The following is a 13866-nucleotide window of genomic DNA, read 5'->3' as shown; positions in this document are numbered from 1 at the left end:
CACTGCTACTAACCCAGGTCCTCCTTAGCATTCTTCAGCCTTCACAAAATTTGCTTCCCCTTGCCTCTCATCTCTCCAACCACTTTAATGCCTGGAGCACCCTCCCAATCTATTCCCTCACATCTCCACTAGAACCCACACGTTTCATTGTAGTGCTTCCCTGTCCATCATGCTTGGTAACTGCTCATTACCCATCAAATATGGGCAGGCAGCATGCCCTATTATTACTTCCAACCTAACTTTCCTAGATTCCTGCTTATCACAGCATACTTGCAACCACCCACCTTTTGGTCTGGCCCTGCTGGGCCTCTAGCATTTCTATCATGGTGCTTTATCCTTTTCATGCTTTGTGTTTTTATTTTTAGTTGTTATTTTCCTGGAATTTTTGTCCTCCCAAAGTCTGGCTGTCAAAAGTACCTCCTTCCTTCCTGGCTGGAATATTACTTTTTCCTACAGCTTTGCCAGATTCTTTTAGTTAAAAGAATCCTCCCCCTTCTATATTTCTATGGTGCTTAGAGCACTTGTAATCTACCATATAATACACGTAGTTCTGTGTATATCTAGATCCCCTACTTGATAATAAGCCAGACAGGAACCATCTATTATTTAGCTTAGAATAAGTCACCGTGCTAAGTAAAGTGCCCTGCATATAGATATTGATCTATTGATCAGCATGTTCTACTTAAGCTCTACTAATTTAGTTTGATGTAATCATCTGATCTGTTCTTTAGAACCCCAGTTTAATTGCCCCAAATGCTCACAGATTCCATCTATCAAATATATTCTAGCTACTATTCTGGTTTTTAAAAATTCAGAAAGTCAAAATGAATTGATTCATTAGTAAAATAGCAAACTTTTAAAATTTAAATTGAATACTGCTGTTACAGTTTACATTCCAAAAGTTATAAAATACTGCGACATTTTTCTTATAATTTAGAAGATCATGTCATTGGGACAGGATAGTGTCTTGGGAATGGAGGAAATAAATGTTTCATTTTTAAATTTATTCAATAAGTCCTTATTGAATATCTACCACATGCTAGGGACATGAGATTGAAATGGGAAATACAAATCAACCATCTGCCCTCAGAAGTCTACAGCCTAATAAAGGGGAAAAGGCCTTAATCAAATAATTACATAATTAAATCATCTTCAGTGATATATATGGAAAGTTTTACAAGATGATGTTCTTGGTGTTATCAGTAGATCCAGTCAGAGAAGGAAGCAAAGCTTCCTCACTGGAGATGGTGACTGGGGAATAGAGCTGACATCAGAAGCACTAAAAGGCATATACAAGTCAAAAGATCAGGAGAAATGTTTAATTCGGACAGAAAATTACATGCTAACACCTGGTAAGAGAAGAGAACACTGAAAGTAACAAAAGAAGGCAGGCTTTGAGGGGAATAGGGTACAGAGAAGAACAAATAGATGCAGAGGCATCCAACCTTGAAGGATCCTGAGGCTGTTCATGCCTTTGATCTTTATCTTCTGAGTAAAAGGAGACTTGTAGATTATTTTAGGCAAAAAGAAAGTGGGTTAGAGTGGAGAAGTTGAAGACAATCTGATTTACATTTCAGAAAATGTCTTGCAAAGATTCATCACTAAATTTTCAAAAATGAAGCTGGTTCTGGCTTAAGATCTATTGTGCATGTTTATATTGATGCCAGAGAAGTAATTTGCCCCTAACAGCCTTTAAAATAGCCTCCATTTTCACCTGGACCAAATTTGGGCTCTTCAGTCTGGTTTTTGCAGTCCTCTGTGATCTATGCCAACTCTGTATGCTCCTCATCTCCTCAAGCTTTCCACCCCACTCAAATGCATCTCACAACTGCTTCCCATGCCTCTTCAATTCCCCACAAAGCCTGTACAGATTCTCCCCACATCCATTCACCATCTAAGACCTACAGATGTTTTTAGGTCCAGCTTACTCTTCTTTACTCATTGTCTTGGTCCAATTGCTTTGCTATAAAGGAATATCTGAGGCTGGGTAATTTATAAAGACAATAGGTTTATTTGCCTCACAGTTCTGCAAGCAGTACAACAAGCATGGTGCCAGCATCTGCTTCTGGTGAGGGCCTCAGCTGCTTCCACTCATTATGGAAGATGAAGGGAAGCCAGAGTGTACAGAGATCATATGATGAGAAAGAAGCCAAAGAAGTGGAAAGGTACCAGGCTCTTTTCAACTATGAGCTCTCAGGAAACTCTCCCAGGAATGAATAAAAGGGGAATTCACTATTACCATGAGGATGGCACCAAGCCATTCATAAGCAATCCACTCCCACAGCCCAAACACCTCCTACTAGGTCCCACCTTCAAAGTTCAATATGAGGTTTAGAGAGTCAAATATCTAAACTATAGCACTCATGTTTCACTTTTCTCTGTCTCCATTAACTCTTATAACCAATGCTATGAAAATAAAGCATGACATCACATAATTTCACAAGATGCTATTTCATTCTTTTATCTGTGTACCTCTTGTCCTTCCAACATGCTTATCTCCTCAAGGGAGGGACTGGATCCTGAACAGATTTTTGTACCTAGCAATTGTTAGCACATTTCTATAGAAATGGTAGTTACTCAAGGCATACCTCTTGGCTGAATGCTAACAGTCCTCTACAGTTCTAGAAGGCACTTGAGGAAAACTTGAAAGCAAAGATAGAAATAATTTTGGAAGATTTTCATAAGGAAGTTGAATGCTACTGACAATTAAGGATGAAGCATAAGTGTAACAACAGAATTTTAAAGTCAAATAAATGTTGTAGATAAGGAAATCTAACATACAAATTTCATCCATATTTCTAGGTTTTTTAAATTTTGAAATGACTTCAGACTTACGTAAAAGTTACAAGAGAAGGGTTCAGAAAAATCCCCATACACACTTTACCCAACTTGCCCCTTAAGATCATGCAAATATCTGGTTTGCTCTCAAACTTCTACTCATTAATTTTAACATCCATCTGTGGGCCTTGCCTGCAGCAATTATATTTGCCTAATGATGATTTTCTATTTTACTTATTCCTTCAATATTTATTTATTGGGATCCTTGTGTAAGGAGATTTCTCTCCTATTTTCTTTTTCACTGTCAAAGAAAGAAGCTACAATCAATGAGATCCATTGTTTCTAAAAATGTATAGTCTACTTTTCCACGAGGCACCATGATATTATTTAACTTTAGACTTGTAGACATTCTCTACTAATAAAATCTGCTCTCAGTCATGGTCATATAGAATGCTCTCAGGTGACAGAACAAGGTCTCATAACTTGCTTTGTAGGTGACAGACTTGCTGTGACACTCACAGGGGCCTAATCAGTGTTTACAGATGATATCTGACAAGTAGGCACTAAGCTTGAAATGCAAACTAAATGGCAGAGAAGTATTTAGAATGAATATGTAGCATTCCAGTGACCTCTCTCGGGTGTAATCACTTGGAGAGGCGAATGATATCATTTCCCTCATGCTACAATACTCATAATGGTTTTCCTTGTGAAAATATGCTTTTGATATTCTGCTCAAAGTTGGTGTCTATTCTCTATTTATATTTGTTGAAGTTAGAATAGGTAAATAGGACACATATTTGATCTCTGTATAAAATGATACTTAGGGTTGTATTGCTCTTCAATTTTCAATATACTTTTATGTATATCATCACCAAACTACCATTCTAAGGGGTAGAAAGCTCATGTTGTCCTGATGTTACAGATGAGAAATCAGGCACAGTAACTGACTTACCTGATTTATGCTCTTTGTTCCTGCTACTGGGCCATTATATGAATTTTTTCCATCATTTTTATTCTCTATCTTGTTGATTCAACAATTTTAATGGACAGCCTTCACAATAATGCAATTTGTCTGCAAACATTTGCCCCTATAAGAGGACTATAATTTACTGCTAACCCAAGTCATAAAGAAGGTCAAGCTAGTTTTATTCAACACCACCAAGTCCTAGTCGTGCAAATCCTCAACTTTCTCTGGGGCTCACAAGTCTCTTGTGTCATTGCCGGGGATGTTTACATGGACGCAGGCATCTCTTACCTGGGCATTCTAGGGGTGATGCACTAGCTGCTGTTGAGAGATTCACACCAGGACTGGGGAGCAAATTGTTAGCTTCACCCTGAAATATGGGGATTCAAATTACTCACAGGCCATCAGCCAACACAAGCCTTGCTACATTCTCAGTTCCAGTAACCTCAGCCTCCTCTCTTTCATCATTTCTCCTCTGACTTCTAGTCTGGCAGGAGAGGTTGAATAGGGGACATTGGCCCTTTCCATTCCCTCAGGGTATAACCTTGGAAACTCAGGAAAAGGCCTCTCCCCTGCTCCCTGCCCATCTGCTGTCATGTTTTTACCGAAAGAAATGAGAACAGAATCATCTAGCTGCTGAAACAGAGGAACGGACCAAAAAATTAAAGAAAAAACAAGGAGAAAATTATTACTATTTCAAAAGCATTATTTTTTCAAATATTGCCTACCTTTCTGAATGGTAATGTAGGAGAGGTGACACCAACAAAAACAGAATTAATTGGCTGGGTGCAGTGGTTCATACCTGTGTTCCCAGCTTCTTAGGAGGCTGACATAGGAGGATCTCTTTCACCTAGGCAGGGGCTGCAGCAAGCTGACATCGTGCCACTGCATTCCAGCCTGAGTAACAGAGTGAGACCCTGTCAAAAAAGAAGAACAAAAGAACTAACTGATTGCCTGTTGTGTTTGAACATGTTGAAAGGAATTTTACAACTTTGAAGGAAAGGTTTGGGAAAGAAATAAAAATATGGGCATAGAACACAAAACAAATAAAATATAAGGTAATTCGTAACTATAAAAATATGAAAGCTGCATAAGGCAGGACATGTGATTATAATGTACTATGTAGCTCAGCTATGAAAAATATTTACATGGTACTACTAGTGTAAATCCTAAATATTAAGCCAAAGTGATGATATATAAAAAGTGATCGATTGAGGGGTGTTTGTTGGAGAAAGTAGAAACAAGCAGCATGAAAAGAAAACTCTAAACTGTCTACTGAGGAAAGACAGGAGATAAGATGAAAATAAAAGAATTGAGAAGAATCAACATACACATATTATTTCACAATATGTAGGGAAATAGCAGATGAAACTGCTGCAGGAGTGGAATAAGGTTGCCCCAAGTGATCAGGAGAGGGGAGGCATAAAGCCAAGAACTTCTGTTTTTCATAATAATCTTTCCAATTGTTTAAATTATGTACATTTATTCCTTAATAAAATGTTAATTTTAAAAGTATTTCAAATATAAACTAAAAAATTGGTTGAGCCTGAGTTAGTGATAGTTTGCAGTCTCTTAATCTTTTACTTTCTTAAGGCAAGTGTATGTTCTTAAAATGAAATTAAAAATCTGACAAAAGTATAACTTAAAAGATGAAAGCCTCTGGAATACAACTCAGAGCCAGTGTAGATAGTTTAATGCTTATTTCCTCCAAAATTTGTGTATTTACCACAAAATGCAATCATACTACAGAAACTATTTTGCAGTTTGCACTTGTTTTTCTGCTAAGAGGTCCTGGAAATCAGTTTATGTCAGTATGTACAGATTAACCACATTTTTAATGGCTATATATACTTTTTCATATTATGGATACGTATTGGATATAAAACATTTCATTGTATGATATACCAGTGTATTAAATTTTTTATCTGTTTGTTAATTTTTCCCAATTTTTTCAACTGTGCTTTAACAAATATTCCATACATATATATTTGTGCAATTCTAAGAATGCTGCAGAAGTATTCTTAGTGCAAGTGGTAGCTCAAAAGGCATAAGCACTTTATACTTTAGTGTAAACTGCTAAACAGTCCTTCAAAGACATTGTGGTTTACGGTAGTCTCGCCAGTGTTGGTTATAAGTTCCCAATCTACTTATGCTATTAATTTTTATTGGGACATAAAAATTGTGTGTTTACACACAATTGAAAATGTATTTACAAAGAATTTTCATATATGCCATGGACCAAATTGTATCTCTCCACAATTCATAGGTTGACTCCCTAATCCCAGTGAAACTGTATTTGAAGGTAGAGCCTGTGAGGAGGTGATAAAGGTCAAATGAGGCCGTAAAGGTGAGGCTCTAATGTGATCACAATCGTGTCCTTATAAGAAGAAGAGGGACATCAGAGTTCCTATCTCCACTGTGAGAGGACACAGAGAAGATGGCTGTCTCCAAGCCAGGAAGAGAGCCCGCGCCAGAAACTGACTATGCCACATCTTGATCTGGGACATTTAGCTTGAGAACCGTGAGCAGAATTTTTTCTGTTTAAGCCATGCAGTCTGTGGTATTTTTATTATGACCGCCTAAGCAGACTAATACATATATCATTTCATTCAAAACTCCTGTGCATGCAGAGAGGTACCAGCATTCCTAATTTACAGATGAGCAAATGGCATTAAGAACGTGCTCAGATCACATGGTTTTAAGTGATGATGCAAAGAGTAGAAGGCAGGTTTTTTTTTTTCTTTTTCACTCAAGACTTGTCATCCAGTAACAAGAAGGCAGCTTTTTGGATGTGCAGTCAGGTGTTCCTTTTTACTACAGAAGAGTAGTCTTGTTCATTAAAATACCAGCTCACTTATTAGCTCCTACTGTGGGAAATCTATTGAAATCACAAAATGCTTGAGCTGTAAAAGTCTTTGGAGATTATCTAGTCTAGCAAAGAAAGTGAAGTCCTGAAAGATCAAGTAATTGGTCCAAGATGACACAGCTAGTCAATGGAAAAACTAGGATTGATATTCAATTTGACTTGAATCTAGTCTTCTTTAATTTTTTTTATTTTGACAGACTCTCGCTTTGTCACCCAGGCTGGAGTGCAGTGGTGCAATCTCGGCTTCCTGCAACCTCTGTCTCCTGGCTTCAAGTGATTCTCTTGCCTCAGCCTCCCAAGTAGCTGGGATTACAAGTGTGCACCACCACACCCAGCTAATTTTTGTGTTTTTAGTAGAGATGGGTTTTCACCATGGTGGCCAGGCTGGTCTCAAATTTCTTACCTCAGGTGATGCACCTGGCTTGGCCTCCCAAAATGCTGGAATAACAAGTGTGAGTCACCGTGCCCAGCCATTTAATTCTGACACAATCATATTTCAAAGTTTAATTTTAATGTATAAATTATTCCTTCATGAGGCTTTCCAAACACTACTATAATTCTAAAAATATGGTTATTTTTCAGGTCACAAACTTTGTCTCATAAAATAGAAGTTACCCTTTAAAACTCTAATCAGATTTATATTTTGATGTCCTTTGATAAAGTGATGTAGCACATAATGGCCGGTGTTTGTTTCAGTCTTTTTTTTAAGCATGACCAAGCCTAATTCTTTTATATATGATTCTGTTACAAAACTTAGTTCATTCAGGGGCTGAAGGCTTTCACATCTGTTGTTTCCATGCTAATTAAGATGTTAGTTTCTTCTTCAGTCTTTGGATATGTGCAACAGGAGATTAAAGTTTGTCTGCTTCTTTTATATCAGCAAAATGGATCACAGGCTGCCAGGAGAGTCCCATTAGTGTCATAAATCCTAGAAATACCGTACACTTCCTTGAGGAGGAAGCCAGATATATGGAAAGCAATATAGTAATTTTTGCTGACAGTTACCCCCACCAGGACAAAATAAGAGTGGTCTGGGAGCAAACCACAGATTATTCTCAACATTAGCAAAGTGAGATGCTTTTTGAAAATAATTACTTTCCCTGTACAAAGTGGTATAGATATTTTTATCACTTTATTTTTTTCAAAATTAGTTTTGGCATTTAGTTTCACAGAATATAAGACTTAAATTGAAAACAGCAGAGAAGTCATTCAAAACCCTTTTCTACCTCCCTGTAATATAACACATTCAGTAACTTGGTAATTTCAAATATATTTTTCCAAATAACAAAGGAAATTAAACTCAATAAGTTGTGTTTAAAATATACCATGCAGATTCATTAGTTTTCTTTAAAACTGCTTATACAGTAGAATACCTAATACACAACTGTGGTTATTAGCAGAGGAACTGAAAGGTAATACTGATTCACTGAACGTTTCCAAGACTCAGGATAACCTCTAACTAGAAACAGCTTGAAGACATCTGACTCATGTCATTTCCAGTGTCCAGAGTAACGGAGCTTTGAAAAATCATCTCACAATGCCATAAGAATTTACTCAATCTGTAAGAGTTGTACTTATCTTTTAATGAAAGAATCAAAACACAGTTATAATAATTCCCAGGAACACCACCTACAGGGAGCTGATTATTAAACTATCTTATTATTCAAAATGAAGGATTTCTCTCCATTCAGAAGAGAATATAACAGAAGAATAAAGGGAGCAGGAAGCAGGATACTGGAGAAAAGAGGGAAATGGTTAGCCTTTCTGCACATCAGAATCACTTAGGGGAGATTTTGCAAAACATAGGTACCCACGCTTCCTCCAGATATTTTTATTCACCCGGTCTGGATTGGGGCCAGGCATGATTCTCATGCTTAACCTAGGTTGAAAACCGCTATAAGAGAATGAATAAGTATGCATGAGGACATATGAGGTATCTCAGTGGCCTCAGGAACATTGCAGAGAATGGACAGTTTTGCTATTGAAAGTTTGGCATTCTGGGTATGTGCTGTATTACCCCCAAAGGTGGATGCTCTTGGAGTCTTGCCAGGGAAATAATGGGCAATGCCACCTGCTTGTTCTGTGTGCTTGAGCAAGGCACTCAATATTTGATGTTTCAATTCTTCATCTGGAGAATAGAAATTATACTATCATCTCATGATCATTAGGATAAAATACAGTAATCCACATGCTTAGCTCAGCACGTGGCATGTGGTAAGTACTCAGTACATGTTACCTGACCACTCTGTTGGGAGAAAATCATCAAAGCCTTTTTGTTTGTTTGCCTTTTAAGCAAGTACTAACTGATATATTTACACACACACACACACACAGAGAGAGAGAGAGAGAGAGAGAGAGAGAGAAAGAAACAGGATACCTCACCCAGGCAATGCCTCACCTGCCAGGTGACAGGGCTTGGATAGTTCTGTAACAGGCATCTGAATTACAAGAAAAGAAGCTGAAGCAAGTGTGTGTGTCGGGGTGGGGGTGGGGGGTGGGGGAGTTGGGAGCCGGGGAGGGGGTGTGCCTGTAGTTGTTACTGTTCAAATTGAAGGAACTTGAGAAAACTATAGGTTGAAAGGAAAGAGCCAAAAAAGAGGGAGAGGTGACTCTGCAGGTGAGGGAGAGATGTCCAGTGGAGCAAGAACCTTGAAGACCCCATGTAACAGGATCAGCCTCAGATGGAGCAGAGCAAGCTCCTTCACCTAGGTGGAAGGAAAGGGCATTAGGAAGCCGTGAAAGCAGATACATGTGTGGGCATGGCAGGACAATGGGAAAGTTCTCCCTATTTGGTCCTTATTTTCTCCAATAAATAAGAGCAGAGATCACCTACAGAGGTTAAAGTGGGAGGAGGAAAGGAAGGAGCTAGAGACAAGTGGCCAGAGTTTTAAAAAGCTGTTGGGAAGGTCTCAAGAGCTCCAAAGTACCTCTGACTGCAGCAAGTCATTTAGTTAGTATTCCTGATTTGTCTTTTTGGCAGATTCTTGGAAATTTGCAGCCAATTGGAGATAATTAGTTTTCAAAATAGATCCCTCTGGGAGAACCAATATTGTATTCTTTTAATGCAGGCTATTATAAATAGCAATAAAACATTCTGCCATTTAACCATAAAGAAGAAACCCTTCATTGAAAAGGGAGATGTTATCTTTTAAAACTCTGCGGCAGATACGCTTCCCTCCAATATATCGTAAGTTCCTACTGAATAACTATTTTCTGGTGGAGACAGCAGAGGTTAAAAGTTGTTTTTACCAAAAGATTTTTATTTCTATTTATATACAATTAACTTCAGGGTTTTTTGGAAGGGGGAGGATAAGACCCAAGATTATTTAAAGGAAAATAAAACTATGGGCAAGTGCAGAAATAGAAAGTTCAAAAATGTAAATATATATTCCAAAAGTCAACCACCTTTCCTATTTTTCTGACTTAACCCTTAGCCAAAATGTATTCCATGTAGTTTGAGCTAATGAATAAAAAGGTCAAAGAGCTAAGGAAAGATAATAAAAAGCAGCATACAAACAATTCAGAGAAATGAGGAAAGCATTAAAACAAATCACTTTGCCTACAAAATTTATTCTGAAGGCCATATACAGGCCAGAGCTTGAAATAAAGTTGAAAGCTTAAAAGGTACAGTGATAAGAAAACATAGCAGAGGCCATGAAACCACTCTTCAGGGGTCTAATCACAAGTGCCTGAGAGGATTAGACTTTTAACAAATACATCACTGCTTTAGAGAAAGTCAAAAGCAAAATGAAAGCAATTGCCTTCAAAAAGGAATCAAAGAACAACTTGATATCCAAAAACAAAACACAATTATAATGTGAAAAGAATAATAACTTTTTAATTAATGAGTACTTGGAGACTCTATAATACTTGCTACTACATTTTTTCCTTTTGTCATTATATAATTCAATTCTTTTTTTTTAAGACAGGGTCTCACTCTGTTGCTTAGGCTGGAGTACACTGGAGCAATCATGGCTCACTGCCATCTCAAACTCCTGGGTTCAAGTGATTCTCCCAGCTCAGCCTCCCAAGTTGCTGGGACTACAGGCACTCAGTACCATGTCCAGCTAATTTTTACATTTTTATAGACATGGTGCTGTCACTACGTTACCTAGGCTGGCCTCAAACTCCTGGACTCAAGCAATCCTCCTACCTGAGCCTCACAATGTGCTGGGATAACCTGGCCCAATTCATTTCAATAAAACAATTTATATAATGTGAGCTGAGATCATGGAAATATGCATAAAGTACACACATATATATATAGGTCTAGGAGGTATCAATTTCTTCTTTTTTTCATGTTATTTGTATAGTAGATTGTATTATAGTTCAAAATATAGGCTACCACTTCCTGAAGGAGGATTATACTTTGTTACTGCTTTGGTGTCAGTTTTGGCCATGTAACCTGCTCTGTCCAAGAAAACATAAGCAGAAGTGATATGCATTTGTACAGAAAGAATTAGCATAAAAGGTCTGAGTCTGCGTGGCTTAGAAATGCCTGTGTGCAAGATTGGCCCTCGGCTGGAATCAGGGAGCTTGGATTTCAGGAAGGGTCTCACCATTCTCTGATAAGAATTGCTCACAGTACCTAAACTGTTTGTGCAAACAATAAGGCTTGGTGGATCCAAGATGGCCGAACAGAGACAGCTCTGGAGTGCAATTCCCAGCGAGAACAATGCAGAGGGTTAGTGATCAAGGCATTTCCAAACCAGTTATTACTGCCCACAGAGCAGGAGATTCCCAGGCTGAAAAGTGCCATGAGTTTCCAGCATGGCTGTTTCAGCCAGTGCAGTGGGTCTCCGCACAAAAATTCACACAAATCTGGGCAGCAATTTCAACAGGCACCTGGAACACCTGGGATACAGAGCAGCCCATCCAACTGAAAAAAACAAGGTGGGAGCTGAAACAGGGAGCCAGGTGATCTGGCTCAGTGGGTCCCACCCTCACAAAGACCAGCAATCTGAAACACTCTGGATTGAGAGTTTCACAGCAAGCATAGTTGGACCTGGGATGGTCCAGCTCTGTGGTAGGTAGGGCGTCCACCATTACTGAGGCAGTCCACCATTACCAAAGCAGTTCTAACTATACCTCTACAAAGAAAACCACAAGGAAGTTCACATAGCAGCAGGGCAAAGCCTATGAGAGCTCAGCAATGCCTCTGCTGGCAGACTGTGACTAGGCTACCTCCTAGCTGGGCAGGGCATCTCTGAAAAAAGGCAGCAGCACATCAGGAACTTATAAATAAAGCCCCACTTTCCCAGGACAGAGCACCTGGGAAAAAAGGTGGTTATGAGTTCCGCTGCAGCAGGCTTAAACGTACCTGCCCAGCAGCTCTGAATGGAACAACAGAGCTCATAGCTCAGCATTTGACCTCCTTTAAGGGACAGACTGTCTCCTCAAGCAGCTCCCTGACCCCCATATATCCAAAGAGACACCTTATAAAGGAGGGCTCAGGCTAACATCTGTTGGTATTCTTCTGTAACTAAGATAACAGAATAAGAAACTGGCAGCAACCCTTACTGTTCTGCAACTGCCACAGGTGATCCCCAGGCAAGCAGGATCTGGAGTGGGCCTCCAGCAGTCCTGCAGCAGAAGGGCCTGTTAAAAGGAAAACTAAGAAAGAAACAACCTCATCAGCAACAAAAAGGACATCCACTAAGAGACCCCATCTGAAAGTCACCAACTGCAAATACCACAGGTAGATAAACACACAGTGATAGGAAGAAACCAGTACAAAAAGGATGAAAACACCCAAAACCAGAACCCCTCTCCTCCTCCAAGGGATCACAACTCCTCACCAGCAAGGGAACAAAGCTGGATGGAGAAAGAGTCTGATGAATTGACAGAAGCAGGCTTCAGAAGGTGGATAATAACAAACTTCTCTGAGCTAAAAGAACATGTGCTAACCCAATGTAAAGAAACTAAGAACCTTGAAAAAAGGTTAGATGATATGCTAACTAGAATAAACAGCTTAGAGAGGAATATAAACAACTTGACAGAGCTGAAAAACACAGCATGGGAACTATGTGAAGCATATACAAGTTTCAATAGCTGAATCAACCAAGCAGAAGCAAGAATATCAGAGATTGAAGGTCAACTCAATGAAATAAAACAAGAAGGCAAGATTAGAGAAAAAAGAGTGAAAATAAATGAACAAAGCCTCCAAGAAATATGGGATTATGTGACAAGACCTAATCCACATTTGATAGATGTACCTGAATGTGATGGAGAGAATGAATCCAAGCTGGAAAACACACTTCAGGATATTATCCAGGAGAACTTCCCCAACCTAGCAAGGCAGGCCAATATTCAAGTCCAGGAAATACAGAGAACCCCACAAAGATATTCCTCAAGAAGAGCAACCCCAAGGCACATAATCGTCAGATTCACCAGGGTTGAAATGAAGGAAAAAATGGAAGGGCAGCCAGAGAGATAGGTTGGGTAACCCACAAAGGGAAGCCCATCAGACTCACAGGGGATCTCTTGGCAGAAACCCTATAAGCCAGAAGAGAGTGAGGGCCAATATTCAACATCCTTAAGAAAAAGAACTTTCAACCTAGAATTTCATATCCAGGCAAACTAAGATTCATAAGCGAAGGAGAAATAAAATCCTTTACGAACAAGAACTTGCTGAGAGATTTTGTTATCACCAGGCCTGCCTTACAAGAGCTTCCTGAAAGAAGCACTAAACATAGAAAGGAACAACCAGTACCAGCCACTCCAAAAATGTACCAAATGATAAAGAGCATTGACACAATGAAGAAGCTGCATCAACTAATGGGCAAAACAACCACCTAGCATCAAAATGACAGGATCAAATTCACACATAACAATATTAACCTTAAATGTAAATGGGATAAATGTCCCAATCAAAAGACACAGGCTGGCAAATTGGATAAAATGTCAAAACCCATCATTGTGTTGTATCCAGGAAACACATCTCACATGTAAGGACACAAGTAGGCTCAAAATAAAGGGATGGAGGAAGATTTACCAAACAAATGGAGAGCAAAAAATAGCAGGAGTTGCAATCCTACTCTCTGATAAAACAGACTTTATTTTATTTTATTTTTTTTTGAGACGGAGTTTCACTCATGTTACCCAGGCTGGAGTGCAATGGTGCGATCTCGGCTCACCGCAACCTCCGCCTCCTGGGTTCAGGCAATTCTCTTGCCTCAGCCTCCTGAGTAGCTGGGATTACAGACACGCACCACCATGCCCAGCTAATTTTTTTGTATTTTTAGTAGAGACGGGGTTT

Source organism: Cebus imitator, unplaced genomic scaffold, assembly GCF_001604975.1.
Source record: "Cebus imitator isolate Cc_AM_T3 unplaced genomic scaffold, Cebus_imitator-1.0 Scaffold69, whole genome shotgun sequence".
In the NCBI taxonomy this organism is placed as follows: domain Eukaryota; kingdom Metazoa; phylum Chordata; class Mammalia; order Primates; family Cebidae; genus Cebus; species Cebus imitator.
This window is presented reverse-complemented; position numbering follows the sequence as displayed.